Source organism: Lynx rufus, unplaced genomic scaffold, assembly GCF_022079265.1.
Source record: "Lynx rufus isolate CCGP_SWC_20201006 ecotype Redwood Valley unplaced genomic scaffold, mLynRuf1.p SCAF_23, whole genome shotgun sequence".
NCBI lineage: Eukaryota > Metazoa > Chordata > Mammalia > Carnivora > Felidae > Lynx > Lynx rufus.
In genome coordinates, this window is record NW_025814838.1 from 19481547 (window position 1) to 19504033 (window position 22487).

The following is a 22487-nucleotide window of genomic DNA, read 5'->3' on the forward strand; positions in this document are numbered from 1 at the left end:
GTGACTTTGAAAGGATAAGAGAGAGAAATTACTCTGACTTGGGGATAGGTGGCATTTCGACTAGGTGTCCGGGGAAGTGCATTCAAACAGAAGAAGGGATAGGAGGAAAGGAGCTCGGATGTGAAGCATGTGGTGGGGCATGGACAGGAAATAATTTTCCAGTCTTGCTAGAGTGTAGGCATATAAATGGCTTAAGTGGAAGATAACTCTAGAGAGGAATACAGGAGGTCAAACCACACTGTTTCTTTACCTTATTAGGCCATGTAGTCACTGAAAGGAGTTAAGCATTCCAGGGCATTAGGAAGAATAATCTACCAGTGATGAGTAGGATGGACTGAAACGGGAGTAAGGTATCAGTTAGCAAACGACTTAAATAATGCAGGTATGAAGGAAGGAGGGCTGAAACACCAATAAAGTGACGGAAAACCACATCAGCTCTGTAACGTTAGAAAGACTTGAATTCAAACCACAGCTCAGATATCTACTGGACCAAATGTAGGTCACTGTAGTCGTTTCCCATTGTGGCTACAACATGTCACCACCAACACAGTAGCTTAAAATACTTACAAATTTATTATCTTACAGTTCTCCTGATTATAAACCTGGCATTTAGCTAGCTAGACTGAAATCAAGGTGTCTGCAGACATGGCTACATTCTTTTCTGGAGCCTGTTGGGGACAACCATTTCCTTGCTCTTTCCAACATCGAGAGGCTGCCAGCATTCCTAGGACCTTGATTCCTTCCTCCAGCCTCAGAGCCAGAAAAGTTGCAACCCTCTGACACTTTTTCCATTGTCACATCTCCACTCTGGAGCATAGCAGGGGAAGATTCTCAGCCTGGAAGAACTCTTGTGATTATATGGGATCCACCCAGAAAATCCAGGATAATGTCTCCAGCCCAAGGTCCTTAATTTAACCACATCTACAAAGTCCCCTTCAACATGTAAAGCAAAATAATCACAGGTTCCAGGGATAAGGATATGGACACTGTGGTGGGGAAGGATGGCATTATTCTGCCTGCCACTCTCTTTTCACATTTGGGCACTTAGTTCACCTTGGATCTTAGGGACACATATTCTGAATCCCTAGGGATAATATGAAGACGATGTGAAATGTTATATATATTGTACATACTGTGATACCCGCTACATGGCATTTGCTTGGAAACTTGAGTGGCAGCCCCCTCCCCCAACAAACACACCATGGAATATGTATGGATGCCACAGGTACCAGGGAAGTAGAATCAACAGGTCTTGAAAGTGACAGGTTTGGATTTGAGGACTAGTGAAGATGGAAAAGTAAAGACAGAAATGCAGAGTGACAGCAGAATAAGCAATTTAGAAATTAAGAAATCAGCCACATTTATTACGGGCTTAAAGTTCCCCCATATCTCTTCCCTCCATGCCCAGCACACATACAGTTCTGAAAACCACAGGAACAGTTTCATAGGGACAGGAAATCATCTCCTGATGTGAGTGACATCTAGCTCCCACACAGCTAATAGCAGACTCTTTTTGATACAAAAGACATAATTGGGAGATTTCTTTCCAGAACTCTGTTATTCCCTTTTACTTTTCCCAACATACATCAAGGCAAAGTGACATCTTCATGTTAACAATCAGAATGAACATGATGTAACAGAATAGCAAGATGAATGAGTGTCGCATCAGCTGGTACTTGTTTCCACCCGACAAATATGAAAACATTTGCTTCATGATGATCCCCAACCAACCTCATCACAGGTTGACAGATTTAGCCGGAGGTGAAAATGAAAACCCAGCCCTGCCAATTCCACTGATTATGTTTCAGAGGCCAAAGGGGGAGGAATTCAGTAATGTGAATTTATAAGGAAGAAAAAGGATGTCCTCAAGACAGTACATTTCTTGGCTCATGGTACTTCTAAAGTCAAGAAAAACAAATTTGAAGTATCTTCGTGTTAGAAATCACTGTTTTGGTCAACCCATTTCTTACTGGACTATAACTGGTTAAAAGGTTTATGGTTTCCAACCAATTAGCCAATGAATCTCTGCCTGGTCTTGCTTCATGATAACGCGTACGGTCATCTTAGTATCCTCTTAATGTGATTATAATTTTGGAATGATGATTTTTTGAAGTTTTATCTGTCTTTCACTTATATACCATTTTTAAAACAAATACATCTTGTTTTCCAAGTTAAATTGTCTTACCAGGCAGTATCATTCTATATTTTAAATCTCTCTAGGTTTTTTTTTAAGTGTGATCATTTTTCATATCAATTTATGTCAATGAACAGATCTGTGAATTACCTCTTATAAAAAGATATATTGAATGAGTGATGTTATCACTCTATGTACACTTAAAAGCATGCATAATATCATTATTTCTCCACATCATAGAATTCCAATAAAACAAAATGAAATATCTTCTTAGAGAGTAATGTTATTTAAAATAAATTGCTGATGAATTAGCCCATGTTTTAAGCCATGGGTAATATAACATTTATTGAAATCCTTATAAGCTAGAGGCTCAAATCTAAGAATACCTTCTAAGCCTTTTTTATTTCAGTCATGGATAATTCCCTACAGAAAAAAAAATGATATTAATAAATAAATAAGGTAGGCTTTGTTTTCAAAAGATTACCCAAAGAAGATTAGTGTGTTTATCATCAATACCCAAAACTAATTTTCTATCAGCTTGCCCCTATGCTCTGGGGACCAGTCAACTCTCACACCTCATAGCTGCAGATTCTCGACCAACAAACACACCCACACACTCACAAGTACAACACAAAAGGAAACTGCATTCAGAGACTAATCGCTCTGTACAAGATGAAGCTTACTGCCCTCGCTCAGGAGGTCTGTGCAATGAGTCTCTCCCTCTAGGAAGACAGAGAAATAAAACAGCTGGGCTCTCTGTTTATTTCCATGTTGTGGGAGCTGCAGCGAGGAACCAAACAGAACATGAATGATAGACATGTCACCGAACTACTTCCTGAGAGTTTTCATGACAACCGTCCCCAGTGAATGTGTCTACATTCAGGAAGATATTGACTACAGAAACCCTTTGATATCATTTATAATGGACATTGCAATGAACAGTCGGAGACACTTTATATGAAAGATAAGTCCCCGATAAGCATATCTTACATAATAGTAAAAATTATTTTGCGCAAGAAATAAAGTGTATTTAAATTCATGAGAGGAAGTTTCCATTTTAAAAGTTCATTTTTCTTCTTTTTGTAAAAGAAAGACTTATCTACTAACCACATCTAATAAGTCTAGATTTTCATATATAATAAATGTGGAGGATAAAACTCAAGAGAAACGCCTTCCTTATTTCAAAGCCTATTTTATCATAACATGAGTCATAAACATGTATAAGAACAGAGAAAACAATTCAAGCCAGAGATCCTACAACCGGTTTGTATAAAAGCCCCAAACACAATCAGCCTGAGAGGATGACTCTGAGGTCTTTCAGCTTCCTAACAACGGTCTATAGACAAAATGGCTGAGTGCATAATGATGCAGGCATGGCCTCTGGTAGACCTGGTTAGAAGCCCAGCGCCCCCAGCGCTAGTGTTTCAGAAACTACCTGTATAAAATGGTTTCCCCACTGCTACTACTGTGGGGTTTAAAAGAAATAACACGGGTAAGATGCATACATAAGACAGCGCATGGCATGCAGTATGTATGCAAAGAATAGTTCTGCGAACATGTGGCATCTTCTATTTCTAAAGCTTAACACTCAGAAGACCCACCTTGGTAACGTGGCAGAGGTGAGTCACAGGTGTTCACCGAGTCCTGGTTCATTCCACATTTCCTGAGCACACATTTCCCAGACTCCCTTGCAGCTAGGCTGGGCCCATGTGATTTATTCTGGATGACAGGTAGTGACTGGGAGTATCACATGACAACTCTAGGCTGAGACACTGAAGAGTAGGCATCAGGTCTTCATGGCCTCTCCTCCCTTCCATGCCCTCTCCTTCCCTGCTATGACAACTCTGCAAATCCATAGAAAACACAAGTCTAGCCATTTAAAACAGAAGCATCCTGCTTCCTGGCATTGTCCTTTGGAAGCTCATAGCCTTAGGGATCTGTGGTATCTGCAGTGAGCTCTGTGTGGCAAGAAGGAAATTTGTAAATCATAAGCCACTGAGATTCCAGGGTATGCTTATTACTGTAGCACAGACTAGCCTATCCTGACCTTAAAACCCAGAATTCAGAAGTTGTCAGTTCTAATTTGAGTTTCTACAGATGGTTCAAGTCACAGAAATGTCTTTCTTCTGGAAGTCAGATTTGTTTAAGAACCACATACTTGCCATTCCTATACGTCAATATCGCAGAGATTTGTGAAAGGAGTTTAGCAATGTTTCTCCATGAAGTCACATAATATATGTTTGTGTTTACATAATATTTTTAAATAATACCATAATAAGCAAACTGTGCACACACACACACAGAGTAATGTAAATCAGGTATACGAAATGGTTCAATCAAAACCATTTCTTGGAAGATCACTTATTGTTGTCATAGGCACCCAAATCACAATAGAGGAGCAACAAAGTCTGGAGAAAGCTTGGAAGGAACATGAAATCTGCATTGCCAACAACTGCCATGTGTCTCTGGATCTGAACAAGGTGGGGGAGGGAGAGGGTGTGATGGGGAGACTGGGGAAAAGGAATGCGTTGTAGCTGGACACATAACGGGAAGCTTATATTTGCAGTTTAGTTGCCTTAGAATTCAAAAAGAAAATGCCTGCCTTTGTGTCTCAAAGTGGCAAGGAGAGATAGCAGTGCTCTTTGGGGTAAGCTCTACCAGCTCGTGCTGGCTCACCCCTTTTGAAGAATGCATTCACTCCTTTAGTAACTGGAAATGTTCCCAAGATGTATATAATTTCATGGATGGGAGAACACCAATTTCACAGAACTTAAACGGCAAAACCATGTAGTGCTTAAATTATGCAAAAACAAGCCACGTCCCGGGTGCAAGGGAGGCCTGGGCATAGCGGTCCTTGGGTGTGCTCTCATCTATGTGCAACCGGATGGCGCACAGGGCTTCCCAAAGCATCAACAGAGTGAAAAGGGAAGGGACAAAGGTTCGGGAGAAGCCAAAGAGATGGTGCAAAGTTCACATCTGGAAAGAAGCCTTCGGTTGGTCTGCAAGGCCCCTGGCCGCTACCTGGTCTGGTTTGAGGCCTACGGGGGGGACAAGACCCTGGGTATTCAAGAGGCAGGTCTGGGGTGGCTGGAAACCAGCCTGATTACAGGGAGGGGTTTGTTCCTTCACATTCTCTCCATTTCTTCCATGGCAGAAGTGATAGCCCTGCTGCTTCTGCTGTGAGGTTTAAATGAAACAATGCAGATAAGATACACTGTCCAGGGATTGGCCTTTTCAAAGAATATTTTCATTAATATGTATCACCTTCCATTTTTCAAAAGCCACAGAGAACCTATTTTTTCCCAGGTTGGAATCCACCTAAGCATACAAAAAGCAGAGGAATAGTTAAAAACAAAACCAAAAACAAACAACAACAACAACAGCAAAAGATGAGAAATAACCCACGTAAGAAGAAGACACAGAGCTATTAAACACGGTATTTATACGAAAATAATATTTATGAAGGCAGAGGATGCATTTGTGATGTAATATAAACACAACAATGCATGAACACTGTTAAAATTATAGGTAGCTAGGGGGGAAAAGAGTGGTAAGGCCAACTTACTCTCTTATACTTTTCTATATATTTTTTAAATGTTCTGCAATGGGCATGTGCTACTTTTGCATAATTAACAAATGACATCTGGGCGTGGCTTATTTTTAAAAGCGTTATTTTAAATACCTGACACTCTTCCTCTTCAGTACTTAATTAAGAGCATTTATTGCCAACGTATTGATCTCCTGTTTTTATTTTCTGATGGTTAATAAGAGGGATAGAATAAAGGAATTGCATAGAATACAAGAAAAGATGGCACGTATTTATTTGGAATCCCTTTCTGTACATGGAGGCCAGGAAGGAAAAGGAAATGGCAAGGAAGGGAGGTTGAAATCTCACCTGAAAGTTTTTACACATCATGCAACTGTAGGCAAGTTATTCGATGTTCCTGAGACTCGGTTTTCCTCATCTGTAAAATGGCACTAATACCCATTGCCACCTAGGTTACCTTGAAGATTCCCTTAAGTAATAACATAAAACGTGTAAGATGGGTCTGGTATTTATACTGCGTACTGAACACATGCCAGCCCCTTTCGCATGAAGCTTTTCTCAAAGGACAGGAAGCAACTAGAGGAGAAATCATGCTTGAAGGGATTTTTCTTCTCCTCCAGCCTTCCATGTTTCAATTACTTTGCTGACCAGTTAATGGTAATTCATTACAGGGGGCTTAGCCATCATGTACAAATTTAAGCTGATCTTTAATTTCTTCCTCCAGGGCTCCAGATCAACTTCTAGGACATTGATAAAGCAGCCTTCCTCTCATCACGACACTGTCCCCTAATCTCACCCACAGAGTCAGCTGGCTTGCTTTTCAAGGACAGAGGGGATCGCAGCCCTAGAAGTAATTGATAGCTCCATGCCTCCATCCACTGCAGCAATTTCGAAGATGGCACAAGCTGATGATGTTTGCAAGACTTAAGTTCAGGGGGTTTGCCTTGGCCAGCAATTGATTGCATCTTGATATTCCCTCTCCTCTGATACTTATACTGGGGGAAAGGATGAAAACATCTGCCCTCAATGGCTGCTCAGGAAAATTACAAAATCAAAAACTATATAAAAGCATACCTGTCTTGCTATCAGCTAATTAAAACAGTGGCCAGCAGCTGGGAGCTTTTTCTTTATCGTGCACTGCCATCTACTGGCCACATCGGCCTCTGCACCAAGAACTCGCAGGTTACAGGCATAGGACTACTAATGGACAGGTGCTTATGCAAGTGTTTAAAATCAGATCTTAAAGTTGAGCCATAAAAAATGCTAACAACCCCCACCCCCACAAAACCATAAGGATATCCAACTATTTTTCATTCATAGCATGCAGACTTGAGGGCTTGTGGTCACCTTAGACCTGATGTGATCCACCTGGTCTGTGCAATTTGCCTACTCACATACACACAGTATACACACACACACACACACACACACACACATGTACACATATATGTACGTGTGTGTGTACATATCTGTGGCTTTGCTAAACCATCTGAAAGTATTTTACCCCCAGATACCTCAGCATGCATGTCCTAATAGCCTCCTATATAACTACAATTTTATGATCACACTACAGAAAGTACATTATAATTCAAAATTCATATATCTAATATTTACTGTCATATTTAAATGTCACAATGTTCACTAGAGCCTTTTCAAAAAATAACCTCAGTGAACACAGCATTCTGTTGGTATGCCTTTTTTGTTTCTTTTAATTTAGGAAAGCCTCCCCAGCCCCGCTTTGTTTTGGCTCTGACTGGTCCACTAACCAGTTGCCCCCCTCTCCCCTTTTTGTTTGCTTGTTTTTGTTAACATTTTAACAAAACTCCTCTTGGTAGTGTTCAATGAAAAGCAACAATTTGCTAGTTAACTCTTTTGTCATTAAACAAATATCAAGCCAGAGTCTCCAGAATCATTTACTCCCATTCCTAAAAACTGTTCCCTATCGACTGAGAGTTGTCATCACCTCTCACACCTGCTGTCTGGAGCAGAGGACCAGAGCTTGGGCTTGTCAGCTACTTTAGGCCTGATGGGGCCTGCTGGCCTGGGACTCTTAGCTCTCATAGTTATTTTTTCTTCTTTATTCCTTTCCTTTTCATTTTTTTCCAAACTGTAGTACTTCCCCCTCTCTTATTTTTTCTTTTTGCCTTTATTTTACCTTTTTGTTTGTTAAACCATTTGAAAGTTGTAGAAATTTCACCCCTGAAATACTTTACCACAAATCTATTGGTAATGGAAACATTCTCCCTAACAGTGATTCTCCACCAGAGATAACTTTGCCGCCCTGGGGACATGTGGCAGTTTCTGGTGATATTTTCAGTTGTTATAACTTGGGAGGGGGAGTGGATGCTACTGGCATCAAATGGACGAGGCCCCGGATGCTGCTAAAGATCCTACACAGAACAGACCCCTGACAACAGAGCATAATGTGGTCCAAATGCAAGCAATGCTTTGCCCTATTCTTAATAACCACAAAATCATTATTAAATACATGAATGATAAGTACATTAAAACACCATTATTACTAAATACACTTCTAACTTTCCTTTTCCACACAACGTTAACAGTTTTTCCTGTCTTCATAGTTCCACAAAAAGGGGCAATCAGCTGTAAAACCTGGCGGGCAAGCAATTGCGGTAGAAGCAGAAGGGTGCCTCTAGTGGTCAGCTGGAGGACCTGCACCTGATTCAATTCTGCGCACGGTGCTTCAGTACCTGAGAACACAGGCAGAAAGCGCAAATTCTGCTATGCTGCTGTTTGCTGTTTTTATTGTTTTAATGACCCAAGTTCTCCTAGACAAATGATACAATTTACGTGCAAGAAAATCCACACTCAAGGCCCAGGGATTTCACTATTTTCCATGGAAAATTTAAAATTTTAAAAAGATCCTAACATTCACTCTTTTGGGCAAAACAGATCTGGAAAAGGGGTACTAGCAAAGAGTTCTAAGTTAGACGAATGCTTCATCTTTTTGGATACAAGCTCCAAATATAGAAGGAATAAAAGGAAAGAAAGAAAGAAAGAGAGTAAGAAAGAGAAAGAAAGGGAAAGGAAAGGAAAGGAAAGGAAAGGAAAGGAAAGGAGAGGAGAGGAGAGGAGGAAGAAAAAGAGAAGAAGGAAGGAAGGAACTCATATCAAAATTTGCTTTAAGGAACCTACTTTACTTTTTCCAAGCATCATTATAGTGAATTCCACAAGAGACTCAGTAAATGTTTACTGGACTGTTCTTCTAAATAACTCACTTCATCTTTAGAACAACTGGGTTGAATAGAAAGGGCAGTTGTCTCTACCTTACATATGTGAGAACTGAGGTACATGTTTATGACACCAATATTATCAGCTGAAAATTGAACATTTAATCCACTGAACCAAGATTCTATTTGTTGGTGAAAACAACTTGATGGGCGGGGAGAGGGAGGTGCTGTGATTCTATGTATGTTATTCATTTCTTTGTTTTTGCTTTGTACTAGTAGGCTAAATTAACAGTAAGTTATTTTAAATCTCTTCTCAACTGACTATACTTGTATATGCCCACCTGTTGGAGACAAAGAAAACATCACAAATCGATCACAGAAGTACTCTGCTAAATCTGATTATACCTCTAAACCCTTTTCAACGTAGTTTGTCGGGCAAATATTACTTGCTGATAAAGCTTTGTTAGCAAAATAGATAGCAAAAAATAAAAAAAAAATTAAAGAAAAAATAAACCATAAAGATTAAAATAAAAATAGACTTCTACTTATTCTGAGACCAGGACCAAAGCCTGAAATTTCTATACACCATGTTAAAAGTTACTATGCCCCAATTATCACATGGCTCCAAGTGCATTTATACTGTGATATTTGGGTGCACCTGGGTGGCTCAGTCGCTTGGGCATCTGACTTTGGCTCAGGTCATGACCTCATGTTCGTGGGTTCAAGCCCCGCATCAGGCTCTGTGCTGACAGCTCAGAGTCTGGAGCCTGCTTGGATTCTGTGTCTCCCCCTCTCTCTGTCCCTCCCCTGCTCACACTATCTCTGTCTTTCAAAAAAATAAAATAAAACATTAAAAAAAATTTTTATACTGTGATCTTTGTGTAAGCACTGATTTAATTCTATGCTTACCAATAGTAGCTAGAACAGTGGAAGGCACCCCATTAATGTTTTGACCAGGAAATTTGTAACACTGGAATGCTTGCAGAGTTAAGTGGCCACCTACCAGCTTTTGTGCCTTGGGAAGATGAATCGCAAAGACTTAAACCATAAGCAGAGCAGTCGCTCTTAGCAAACATGACCTCTACCACCCGTAACGGCCAACTTTGATACTGGAAAAGCAGAATGAGAGGGTCAAGTCAAACACTTTTGTTCTAGAATAGAACCCAACTCACCCTAGCTACTAGGTGGTCAAAGAAGAAGCAAAGAGGGGAAGGATACTAATAATAATGATTCTGCTACTTACTGAGTATATACATACTAAGCACTGTCCTCTTTTAATTATCAACTACAATCCTACATGATGGTTCTCCTATGACTCCATTTTACAGATGAGGACATTGAAGCTCACAGATGTGAATTCATGTCCTCAAGATCACATTGGTAGGAAGCAGCAACACTGGGCTGAACTCCATTATAGTCAGGAATCTAAACTTTTTTTTTAACGTTTTTATTTATTTTTGAGACAGGGAGAGACAGAGCATGAACAGGGAAGGGTCAGAGAGAGGGAGACACAGAATCTGAAACAGGCTCCAGGCTCTGAGCTGTCAGCACAGCGCCCGACGCGGGGCTCGAACTCACAGACCGCGAGATCATGACCTGAGCTGAAGTCAGCTGCCTAACCGACTGAGCTACCCAGGCGCCCCAGGATTCTAAACTTTTAATTACCCTGTCTTGCCTCTCAGGCAGATAAAAAATAAATACTGCTTTAATAAACTCTAGGGGAGCATGAAGTAAATCTCAGAAAAAATGAAAGAGTTCTGAGAAACTCTTTGAATTGAAAGATGACATGAAAGAAAATAAATAGCTAGAAAGGACGATTTTAAGAAGAAAGTTCTAGTATTTAACCTCTCCCTGATGAGTACACCATTAACAAACAGAACTTGAAAGCAGAAAGGAGAGGAATAAGTGGCATATAAAAAGATTTCACCATTTCCTTCCTCAAAGAACACACTGGAGTCCTTTTGGGTGGTGTGGGTGTGGGTGGTTACTTTGAACTCAGGGGAGCCCACGCCTTGTGCAAGCATTTAAAGTTTTTGAGCAAAGGAGATACCTAAAGTATGGTACTCTCTTTCCAATTCATTTGTACCTAGCATAAAAAGATAATTAGGCCACCTCTTGGAAGGGATGGGGAAAGCACTGGTATTTCCTCTACTGGTATGGTGAGGGACGAGGGCAGAACATCCCAAGAGAGCCACTTTGGCATAAAGATGAATTTGAGTTAAAAGCAATCAAGACCTAGCAGATTCAGGAATAGCTCTTTAATTCCCCCTCCAACTGCCTAAAAAGAATTTAGATAGAGAGCCTGCTCCAGGAAGAGAGGATAAGCATAGGTAACTACATGATCACAGGAACTAGGTGTGGTAGAAAGGGAGGAACCTAGCAAGGCCTGTTTGACCATAATCTTCTCTTTATCCCATTGTTTCTGAGCTGCCCAGGATATACTTGTTTATCAAATATGTACTCTTTTTCATGATTTCTGAGGACTTCATTCCATCCTTTGAGGACTCAGAACCCTGCCCCTTCTTCTTAGTTAAGAATGACACATTTACCTCATTTTGCCTGACTGCCTTTGGAATTTCCATGTCTGTGTGGCTTCCCTGTACATATGCTATTAATTTTTTTTTTCTTCTGTGAATCTGTCTCATCAATTTGATTCTTAGTGCAACTAGGAGGACTTGAGGGGACAGGTTGTTCTTGATCTCTGATAGTTGCAAAGGATTTCAAGTGCCCCTCTGTGACAGGAAGCATCATTTACAGAAATTGGCCAAGGCTAAGAAGGGAAACTGAGACCAAGAAATGAAGCAAGGCAATGATGTTTGAAACAAGCATATCTCCTTAATGTATCACCAATACAAGACTTCAGTTCATTTACATATCAACTCCACTATTTTCACCTTACCCATAGAATCACCTTTACAATTACTAGGTTATTATGTTTTCTTTAAATTGGCTCTTACACTTCAATAATTTTTTTTTATTTTTTTAATGCTTATTTATTTTTGAGAGAGAGACACAGAATGCGAGTAGGCAAGGGGCAGAGATGCAGGGAGACAAAGAATCTGAAGTAGGCTCCAGGCTCTGAGCTGTCAGCACAGGGCCCGATGTGGGGCTTGAACTCACGAACCAAGAGATCATGACCTGAGCTGAAGTCAGACACTTAACCAACTGAGCCATCCAGGCGCCCAATGCTTCAATAAAATTTTAAACACTGCTTTATATCACCATCAAAACTGAAAACCAGTGTACTTTCCCATAAATAGATGGAGACTATCAGAATAAATGGGCTGAAAACAGCAATACTCCTCAATTGTTGAATTTCGGCTGGACGGTTTGTCTGCCAAAAGTTCTCACTCTATTAAAAAAAAATTAGCAAGTGTTAGTAGAGAGGTGTTAGAGACATAATAGCAACACACAGAGATGTTCTCCTGACATTTGAAAGACTGAAATGAGTCTGAAAGGGAAATTATGTTCTTACTCTATGATTCAATTACAGACAGTTTCCAACCTACGATGGTTTGACTTAAAATATTTTTTACTTCAAGAGGGTGTGAAAACAATACGCGTTCTATAGAAACTGTACTTCAAATTCTGAATTTGACTTTTTGCTGGGCTAGTGATCTGTGATTTAATCCTCTCTCGGGAAGCCAGGCAGAGGCTGGAGCCTTAGTTCCCAGTCAGCCACACGACCACAAGAGTAAACAACATTTACACTGATAACCACTCTGTTTTTCACTTTCAGTGCAGTATTCAATCAACCATATGAAATAGTCAATGTTTTATTATAAAATGCACTTTGTCTTAGATGATTCTACCCAACTGTAGGCTAACCTCAGTGTTCAGGGAATGTTTAAGGTAGCCTAGCTAAGTTGTGATGTTTGGTAGGTTAGGTGTATTCCATGCATTTTTGACCTAGAATATTTTCAGTGTATGACAGTTTTCTCGAGATATAAGTCAAGGAAGATGTGTATATTAAATGATAAATCCATAAACCACCCAGAATGACTTCATCTGGAAATGTGGAATGCATAGGACACTTGGAAATACTCCAGAAACCACTAGATCGATCATGCTTCCTTGATAAAATACATAATGAGCCTTATCAAATATTCATGGTCAGAGATTAAGTTGGCAGGTTAAAGTGGGGGAGATGCTGGCACTTCTTGAAATCAATTTGTTAGAGCCTCTGTTACGAGATCCATGGAGCTCAAAGGAGTCCCTACGTCAGTTCAGTGTACTTTTTGTCTGAGAAGTATTGTTTCCCAAAAGCACATCATTAAGGGGAAATTGAGTATACAACCAATTATCAAAAGAAAACTTTTGTTATTGGAAAATCTCTAAAGAGATCTCTCAGATCCTTGGTTACTCTTTCAAAGGACAAGACGGTTACACCTGTGCTGCTTAAGTCACACAGAGCACCTGAAATGAGGCCAGCCCAAAGCAAGATGTGAAATGCACACCAGATATTGAACACATAGTACAAAAAAAATAAAAGGATATAAAATATCTCCTAAATAATTTCATATTGGTTGCATGTTGAAATGATAATATAACATATAGGTTAAATGAAGTATATTATTAAACTTAATTTCATCTGTTCTTACTTTTTTATTGTGACTATTAGGAAAATGTTAGCATGATATGTGTGGCGTTCATTCTATTTCTACTGGATTATTGCAGAATTAGACGCTCATTATGGTAACTTACTGATGAATCAGTCTAGAGACATTTAAAAATTATTCCCTAAAATCGCAACAGACTATAAAAATAGCCTTTTTAATTTTATGAGGTAAAAGGCGCTGGTAGATATTTTAAAAGCCTTACCATCTCCGTTCAGTCTTCCTCTATATTAATAACCTTTATAATGATGTTGGGAGATAAACAGCTCACTGTCTTTAAAGTTAGAAAATAAGGGGAAAAAAAGACTCCATGGTATATGTCTGTGGATAAAGTGATCCAACTTTGGAACAGTCCAAACTTGTTCCCTAATCAAAGATATACTTTTAATGAGATTTTATCTTTGATTGAAAATGTAAGGCTATAATGAACCACTCACTGGGTCATTACTCTGCTTCTAGGCTTAATTTTTATTTAATTCTAGCTCCCTGGTGTTTTTCATATGGGGCTCTTAATTTATGCAGGATGTTTAAAACTTTCTTTTTTGGATCTTTTGATGTAGGTAGACTTTTGGGGCAAGAAGTCCATTTTGAACTTAGAGTAACAAAATAAATATATCTAGTCTCCACAGAAACAGGTCATACACATCTATGTCTTGGCATGCATTTGTGTTTATGCAGGTAACCAGTCAAACATTGCAACAGGTCCTTGAGTACTGTGAAGTGTGTTGGCAACCCGCAATTTTGCAGCAGCTGTGAACAGGTGAAAAACAAATGGTTTGGGGGGTTAGGTGAACCTCGGTTCTAATTGTCACCCTGCCACCTAACTGTGTGGGCTTGGGACATTTGTTTCATATTTCCGGAATCCCATTTCATCATCTGAAAAAAAAAGTGTCTACGTTTTTAGTTGGGCATGCAGATTAACTGAATTAATTATGCTTATAGAGCAGTTAGCAAATGGTCCTGTAGGTAGAAAATATTTAGTACTTGAGATTACTTGTTACTGTTTTTGAAGCCTTATCCTCTTCTGGTCCTAGGCAGGAAAATGAGTTCATATCTGGAAAGTGTCCAGGCCTTTTCATCCCCAAAGGCAGTGGTTCAGGTCAGACTCCTTCCACCTCCATCTGAGTTGCTAAGATACCTTTTATTTACTATTGACAGTTTACCTTTGGGCTAGAACCCACCTGACATTAAGTGCTGCAGCTGTAAAATAGGAAGTGCTCAGGACTTTCCAAAATTTGTAGGAAGGTGGGATGGTGTCCTATATCCAATCTACCTTTTGCCAAACCTTCCTGATCATACAGACCTTCCTCAGAACTCTCAAGAACTATAATCTTCACCTTTCGGTCCACTGTTCTCAAGCTTACCTATGCAATTAGTATTAAAAACCTTCCTGCCTGCATTCATGGCTCTCCATAATGTGATCCCAGTTGACCTAGGGAAGATGTATGTGTGTGCTCTCCCCTGGGCCATCTCTGATAACAACCATCCCTGCTCCTCCTCACCTCTCTAGCTTTTCTTCTGAGAAACTTTTTGGGGCTCCCTTTCCTTTTGGAGTTCTCTCTTATTTCCTTTGGAGTCCATGTAGGGCTGACATTGGATGCTCCTGGGACTCAGACCTAGCCAAAGACAGCATTCCATGCCTATGTCCACAGGAACTGGTTCAGCAAGGGACAAAGGAGCTAAACCCTGACCAAACCTAGGACTTTCTCATGAAATTGGTCAAAGGTAAATCTGGAAGTAATCTTCTGGGGCCATTTTGCTCCAGATAGCCAGATAACTCCTGGATTTACAGATGTGGAAGTATATTTATTACCTTTCCAAGGCTGCTATAACAAATCACCACAACCTGGATGGCTTATAAAAACAGAAATATATTATCGCACAGTTATGGAAACTAGAAGTCTGAAATAAGGTATCCATAACCCCATGTTTCCTTTGAAGGTTACAGGCAAGAATGTTTCCTTGTCTCTCCTTGCTTCTGGTAGTTGCCAGCAATCCTTGTCATTCTTTGCCTGGTAGCTATGTCTCCCTATCTCTGCCTCCATCATCACATTGCCTCTACCCTCGGTGCGTGTTTCTATATCCAAATCTCCTTCTCCTTTCTTTACAAAAACACCAGCCCTTGGATTAGGACCTTGTCCCACAATCCAGTATGACCTTATTTTAACCTAATTGCATCTCCAAAGATCATATTTCCAAATAAGGTCACATTTGCAGCTACAAGGTGTTGGAACTTCTAACATACTTTTTGGAGGTCATTATTCAACCCATTAGAGGGAGTTGATCAATTACATTTTTTCGCTTAAGCCAATTTGAACTGTATTTCTGTTACAGTCAAGAGATAGCTGAATTTCTGACATCTTTCCTATAATAATCCCACAGTGCTATCTCTTAACTATGTCTCTAAAGGAAAGAATTCTTTCTATACTGTTTCTCCTTTCCTAGATCCCCTTTCTTTTGTTCTCTATTTATACAGATGATTTCCAGCTTGGCTAGGATTGGACGGTCCACCTGATATGGCACTTCTTCCAGCAAGAGTTTGTTTTCTCCTACAGATGTCTAAAACTAGTTTTCCCTCCATTACTGACTTGACTGTTCTCATTCTCTGTCCAGAGTTGAATTCAGGCTTTTTATGTGAACATATGTATCTCATCTCCTCAAGTGGCCGTAAACATCTCTCTGCATATTCACTCAAAGCCTTTCTCCACCATAGGCACTCTGCGGGATGAGCAACACCTAACACCCCTGTCTGCACAGTAGGTCAGCCCCACATTTCACACTTGTTTGTGCTTAATACATCTCTGACTGATGCATATTTTGTGCTTTGTACAGGGATGTGCATGATGTTTGAGGGTCAGAGAGTGGATGGAAAAGAGACAGAGCAAAGGTGGGAAGGAGATCAGGTAAGAGGGTGGAGGCCAGAAAGCAATCAGCCAGGGAATTTTAGACTGGTGATCAGCTGGAAGTTGTGCTCTGTGTGGTGCAGACAGCTGTTGCTTTTACCAAACCAATACCCATTCCACTCTGTACGAAGCACTATAGTTTTCTCTTTGGGAAAGAACTACCCTTCCCCTATTATGATTCCACATTGTTGGTGTTGGACTAGTTTCATCTCAGTGAGGAGGTGATTACTCAGGAGGTAAGTGCATCCACCAAGTCAAATCAAGGAAAGTAGTAAAGCAGAGTTAAGAGATGGAGAAGGTTTCCTGAGGAATCATTTGAAAACCTAGATCCAGGTGTACCTGGAGTCAGTACATTAATTTTGAATTTCTGAGAAACTCTGTGTTTCAATGACCCCAGTATTTCCAGTGATTCATGTAAAGAAATTAAATATAAAATGACTATCTACTTCTACCTAATGCTACTTTAGCCCCCAATCCTCAGATGAGTCACACCTACTGTCTTTAACCTTGAGTGTGATTAATAACTATTAGATAGCTTCACTGAGTCCAAATAATATCACACCTCTGATAGACTTCATAAGGAAACAAATGATCAAGCAATTAAAAAGCACCTGTTTGATATTGATACTTGACAGTTACCATCATCTCTATTTAGTAATCTCAGCAGTTTTAAACACAACTTGGAATGTAAGAAGATAGTAAAAATGTTAAATGACACATGATGGCTTTAATAATTCTTAAAATTACTGGTATAGGCTGATAAACAAAGGGCTCCAACTTGTTTGGAAGAGTGGTCCTTGACTGGTATCCATCCATGAGCAAGGTGAAACAGGAAATTGAAGTCATTTCCGTGATAACCCCACCAAAATGGACATCTAATAAAATACATACATACATCCCCAATGTAAGAGCTGGAATAGATCAGATTTAAATGGACAGTTATGTTTTGGGGCTTCTTGGTGGCTCAGTGAGTTAAGCATGTGACTCTTGATATCAGCTCAGGTCTTGATCTCAGGGCCATGAGTTCAAGCCTCATGCTGTGCTCCATGCTGGGTGTGGAGCCTACTTAGAAACACACAAATAAAAATAAAAAACAAATGGACGGTTATGTTTCAAGAACATCAGTATCTGCTTGAGCTTCATGACTAGCCAAAGGTGTGGTGACCCAGACTTGGTAGAGAAACTCCCACCCAATGGCTCGGAGGCGACAGCTAGGAAGGCTTGATCTCAGGAGGTGGGAGGGTTCTCTCTTTGCGATCGTCCCATCCATTTTTTTCCAAGTTGCTGCAAATCTCAACAGGTCCCATTTCAGCAAACACGTTCATTTCATTCAGCAAACACATTCCAAAGCATGTTCATTTGGAAAAATTTTCCTGCTTGAATCAGCAATGTTTGCTCAATAGAGTTAGTCAGGTATTGGATAACAATCCTGTAAACTCTACTTCTGCTTTTCAAGAAACAAAGAAACAAACAAAAGAGGGCTTCTTTCAAGGACCATCTCATCAGTGGGACAGTTATTTATTTTATATATTTGGCTCCTTGGTAACATTTCAATTGAGACACTTCTTATAGACTATGGTGTCTTGTTTAGAGATTTCTTTTTACCTGTTCTATTTACCTATTCTATTTCTCAACAAGAATACAAGTTGTTTATCATGATTTCTGTTTATGGCTTTTAATAGTATCACTACTATTGACAACCATGCATTCGATAATTACTATGTGCCAGGAACTGGGCTGGCAATCGAGATACATTATAAGTAAGGTTCACAACAACCTTAAGAGATAGGTGGAATCATTGTTATCTCTTTGCAGAAGAGGAATCCGAGTTGCAGAAAGGTTATGTAATATGGCCAAACTCAGCCCTAAACTTAGTGTTGCACATCTTCTAATAGGGTAACTCCATTCCTTCCATTATGACCATACTCGGGGGTCTCCAGAGAAACAGAACAAATAGAAGATATATGTACATATACATATACATGTACATATATACATATATATACATACATATATATGGAGAGAGAGATTTATTTATTTTTCTTAATGTTACTTTATTTTTGTGACAGAGAGAGACAGAGCATAAGCAGGGGAGGGGCAGAGAGAGACACACACACACAGAATCAGAAGCAGGCTACAGGATCTAAGCTGTCAGCACAGAGCCCGACACGGGGCTCAAACTCCTCAACTGCAAGATCATGACCTGAGCTGAAGTCAGATGCTCAAATGACTGAGCCACCCAGGCGCCCCTTGAGATTTGTTGATTCATTATGAGGAATTGGCTCATGTGGTCATAGAGGCTGAAAAAAACCCATCATTCACCATCTGAAAGCTGGAGATCCAAGGAAGCTGGCAGCTAATTCAGTCTGAAGTTCTGAGAACCAGGGGAGCCAATGGTATAAATCCCAGCCTGAGAGCAGGATAAGATGAAATGACTTGTCCCAGCTTAATCAGTGAGGCTTGGGGGCATGGGGCCAGGCAGGACGGGGGGAGGAGGTGACCAAAATTGTTCCTTTTTCTCACTTTTGTTTTATTCAAACCCTCAATGGATTAGATGAGGCCCACCCAGCTTGAGGACAGTGATTTAATTTACTTAGTCCACCGATTCCAATGTTAATCTCCTCTGGAAACACCCTCACAGACACACCCAGAAACCATAGTTGATCTGGGCATCCCATGGCCAAACAAGTTCACACTTAAAATTAACCATCACATAAAGAAGATGTGGTATATATACACAATGGAGGATTACTCGGCAATAAAAAAGAAGTGAAATCTTGCCATTTGCAACTATGTGGATGGAACTAGAGGGAATTATGGTAAGCGAATTAGCCAGTCAGAGAAAGACAAATACCCTATGACTTCACTCATATGAGCATTTTAAGAGACAAAGTAGATGAACACAAGGGAAGGGAAGCAAAATTAATATAAAAACAGGGAGGGGGACAAAACATAAGAGACTCCTAAATATAGAGAACAAACAGAGGGTTACTGGAGGGGTTGTGGGAGGGGGGATGGGCTAAATGGGTAAGGGGCATTAAGGAATCTACTCCTGAAATCACTGTTGCACCATATGCTAACTAACTTGGATGTAAATTAAAAAATAAATAATTAATTTTAAAAAATTACCATGATAATGACTTACTTTCTAACTCTCAAATCATAAATCAATGAAATTATGTTTGAACATGAAAAACATAAATATTTCTCTTTCTTCATGTGAATTTTATACTTGATAGTAGTCAGAAGCTCATGCTATATTATAGGATGTATTTTTGTTCAATATGACATCAATTATTATTCGTGGACCTCTGACACTAACCTATAATCACTTTTAACAGCGACATTATACTCCATCATTATGTACTCAACATAATAAGCCACTCCCTTAAGACTGGGCAATTGTAATAATTCATAGGAATAAGATTGGGTCAAAGGAGTAATTATCTGCATGGTGGATCATAGGTACGGGTACTCTGGTTTTTGAACGAGTTTCACCAACTTGTGGCACAAATGGTAAAGAACGCAGGAGCCAGTTTCACGGCAATTTTGCTAGAATGGGAAAGTATGTCAACATCGCCTATTGGGTAGGCAGAAATTAGTATGCCACACTGGCTTTACTTTGCCTTTTTGTACAGCTATCAAGGACAGGTGTTCACCATGTGTTTGTTTCTATGTGATTCTATCCTTTGTGTGAATTTTTTGTTAGCTCCTTAGTGATCACTCTCAAGCTTTTGTGATTTCCCCATGAAGACACTTCACTCCTATCGTCAGGGCAGAATAAGTATTTGTCAATTTATGCATTGATGAATTAGATCAACCGAACAATTCAATTTAAATAGACCAAATTAAAAACTGTATTTTTTTCCTCATTCCAAGTTATGGTACTATTTTGAGGGGATGCAAAAGATACATTTAAGTTCTATTACTTCCTTGACCTGATTCTCTGTATACCATAGGAATCAGTTATTTGACCGGATCAAGGGCCTGGGAAAAGCTATCAGCCTCCCTGGCTGAGTCATTCTGCTTGCATGTCTCATGACCAGGATTTGCTTCCTGATGTATCCCTTAACCAAACGCTAAAACATTTTGAGCTCGACATATTTTATGTTCTAAAGGATCTGTCCTGGGGCGTCTGGGTGGCTCAGTTGGTTAAGCATCCAACTTCGGCTCAGGTCATGATCTCCCAGTTTGTGAGTTTGAGCTCCACGTTGGGCTCTGTGCTGACAGCTCAGAACCTGGAGCCTGCCTCGGATCCTGTGTCTCCCTCTCTCTCTGCCCCTCCCCCACTTGCACTCTGTCTCTCTCTCTCTCTCTCTCTCTCAAAAAAAAAATAAATAAATAAACATTAAAAAAGAATTAAATGATCTGTCCTCTAATCCACCGAGAAAACTTTCTGGTTAAAAAGAAAATATGAAAAACCTTTGGTTGACCTGCAGATTCTGATAGCTTTTAGTCTGCAATGCCTAGAGTAAAAGATAATGCATTTTTGATGACTTTATTCAAAAATAAATTCTAACCTAGGGGCGCCTGGATGGCTCAGTCCTTTAAGCTTCTAACTTCGGCTGAGGTCATGATCTCACTGTTCATGAGGTCAAGCCCCGTGTAGGGCCCTGTGCTGACAGCTCAGAGCCCGGGGCCTGCTTCGGATTCTGTGTCTCCCTCTCTCACTACCCCTCCCCTTCTCCTGCTTTGTCTCTCTCTCTCTCTCTCAAAAATAAATAAACTTAACAAAAATTTTTTTTAATTTATAAATTAAATAATAAATAAATAAATAAATAAATAAATAAATAAATAAATTCTAACCTATAATAGACCAAAAAATAAGCCAATTAAAGGGATAAAAATTCAATATAACACATGCACATGTTTGTCCATGCCTGTGCATATGTGAATTTGCACGTGTGAGAATGTTTTCCCCACTCGACCTTTGGATTCTGCTGCTACTGCATCAAGTCCCATCAAAAATTATTTCAGCACTCCAGCCGCTAAGATGGATGGTATAATCCCTGGGTTTTCTGACCTTGATCAACATGAAGAAAATTTCAGCTGAACTGTGCAAAAGTTCTGGGACAACATAAATCACATTTGGACAGGACATGCTTTCTATCTAAAGTGTCGTAAAGTCACCCAATCACATATCAAGAAGTGGTATAATAAAACACACCAAGTGAAGAGGAAAAAAAATTAATTAACACTCACACCACTCATCACAAAAGAAGCCGATGGGCATTTTTTTTTATTTGAGAAGAGATGACAGAACTATCCTAGAAAACTAGCTGTGCATTTAATTGTTTCCTAAATGAATTTTAATTCATAGTTGAAAGAAGTATCAGTAAAAACTACACAAAAAATAGACTTGCTTTTTTTGAGTAAAATAAATGACAAATGAAAGTAACAGCTATAATTAATAGTATTAAAATGTAAGCAAGTCAGCCCCAATTAATACATAATGCAAGGAGATGACAGATATATCTTGTAGATAAATCACACTTTTAAAATTGAGGTTTCAAAAGCATAACCCTACCTGAGGTTGAAGTCAGGTAACTTACGACCAGAAGTAACCGAAGAGAAAAGGCTTCTCAAGGGCCTAGGAAAAGTGAAGCTATATGTGTCTAGCATAAGGCTCTTATGTATTAAATTGTGTTTAAGCCACGCACCATCTATAAACATACCAGTGGCTTCACGGACTGAAAATCTGTAACATAACAAGAAAAACAGGTGCTCAAAAGTAAAGACCAAACAGAGAATGAAACAGAAGCATGAAGTGCCTGTCTTCTCTTCATCTTTGGGCTTAAATGTGAAGCATTTAGGGTTGTTTCACTTATCAGTTGCCAGATTCAACTTTCAGTGCCAGGAACCACCTTTTTCTGGCACACACACTGTAACTCCCCCTCCTTCACCCTTGTCAGGCATCACTAATCAAACGTGCACTCTTTCTGTAAAACCCAGGGTTCAGACTCCTCATCAACACAGCACTCTGTACAGACACTATCAATCAATCTGAACTAATGCCAGAAATTAAACCTGTTTCCATTCACTGGCCTACACTTGTAGGTAGGCTTTCCAACCCTCTCTATGCACCCTCAACCAGAT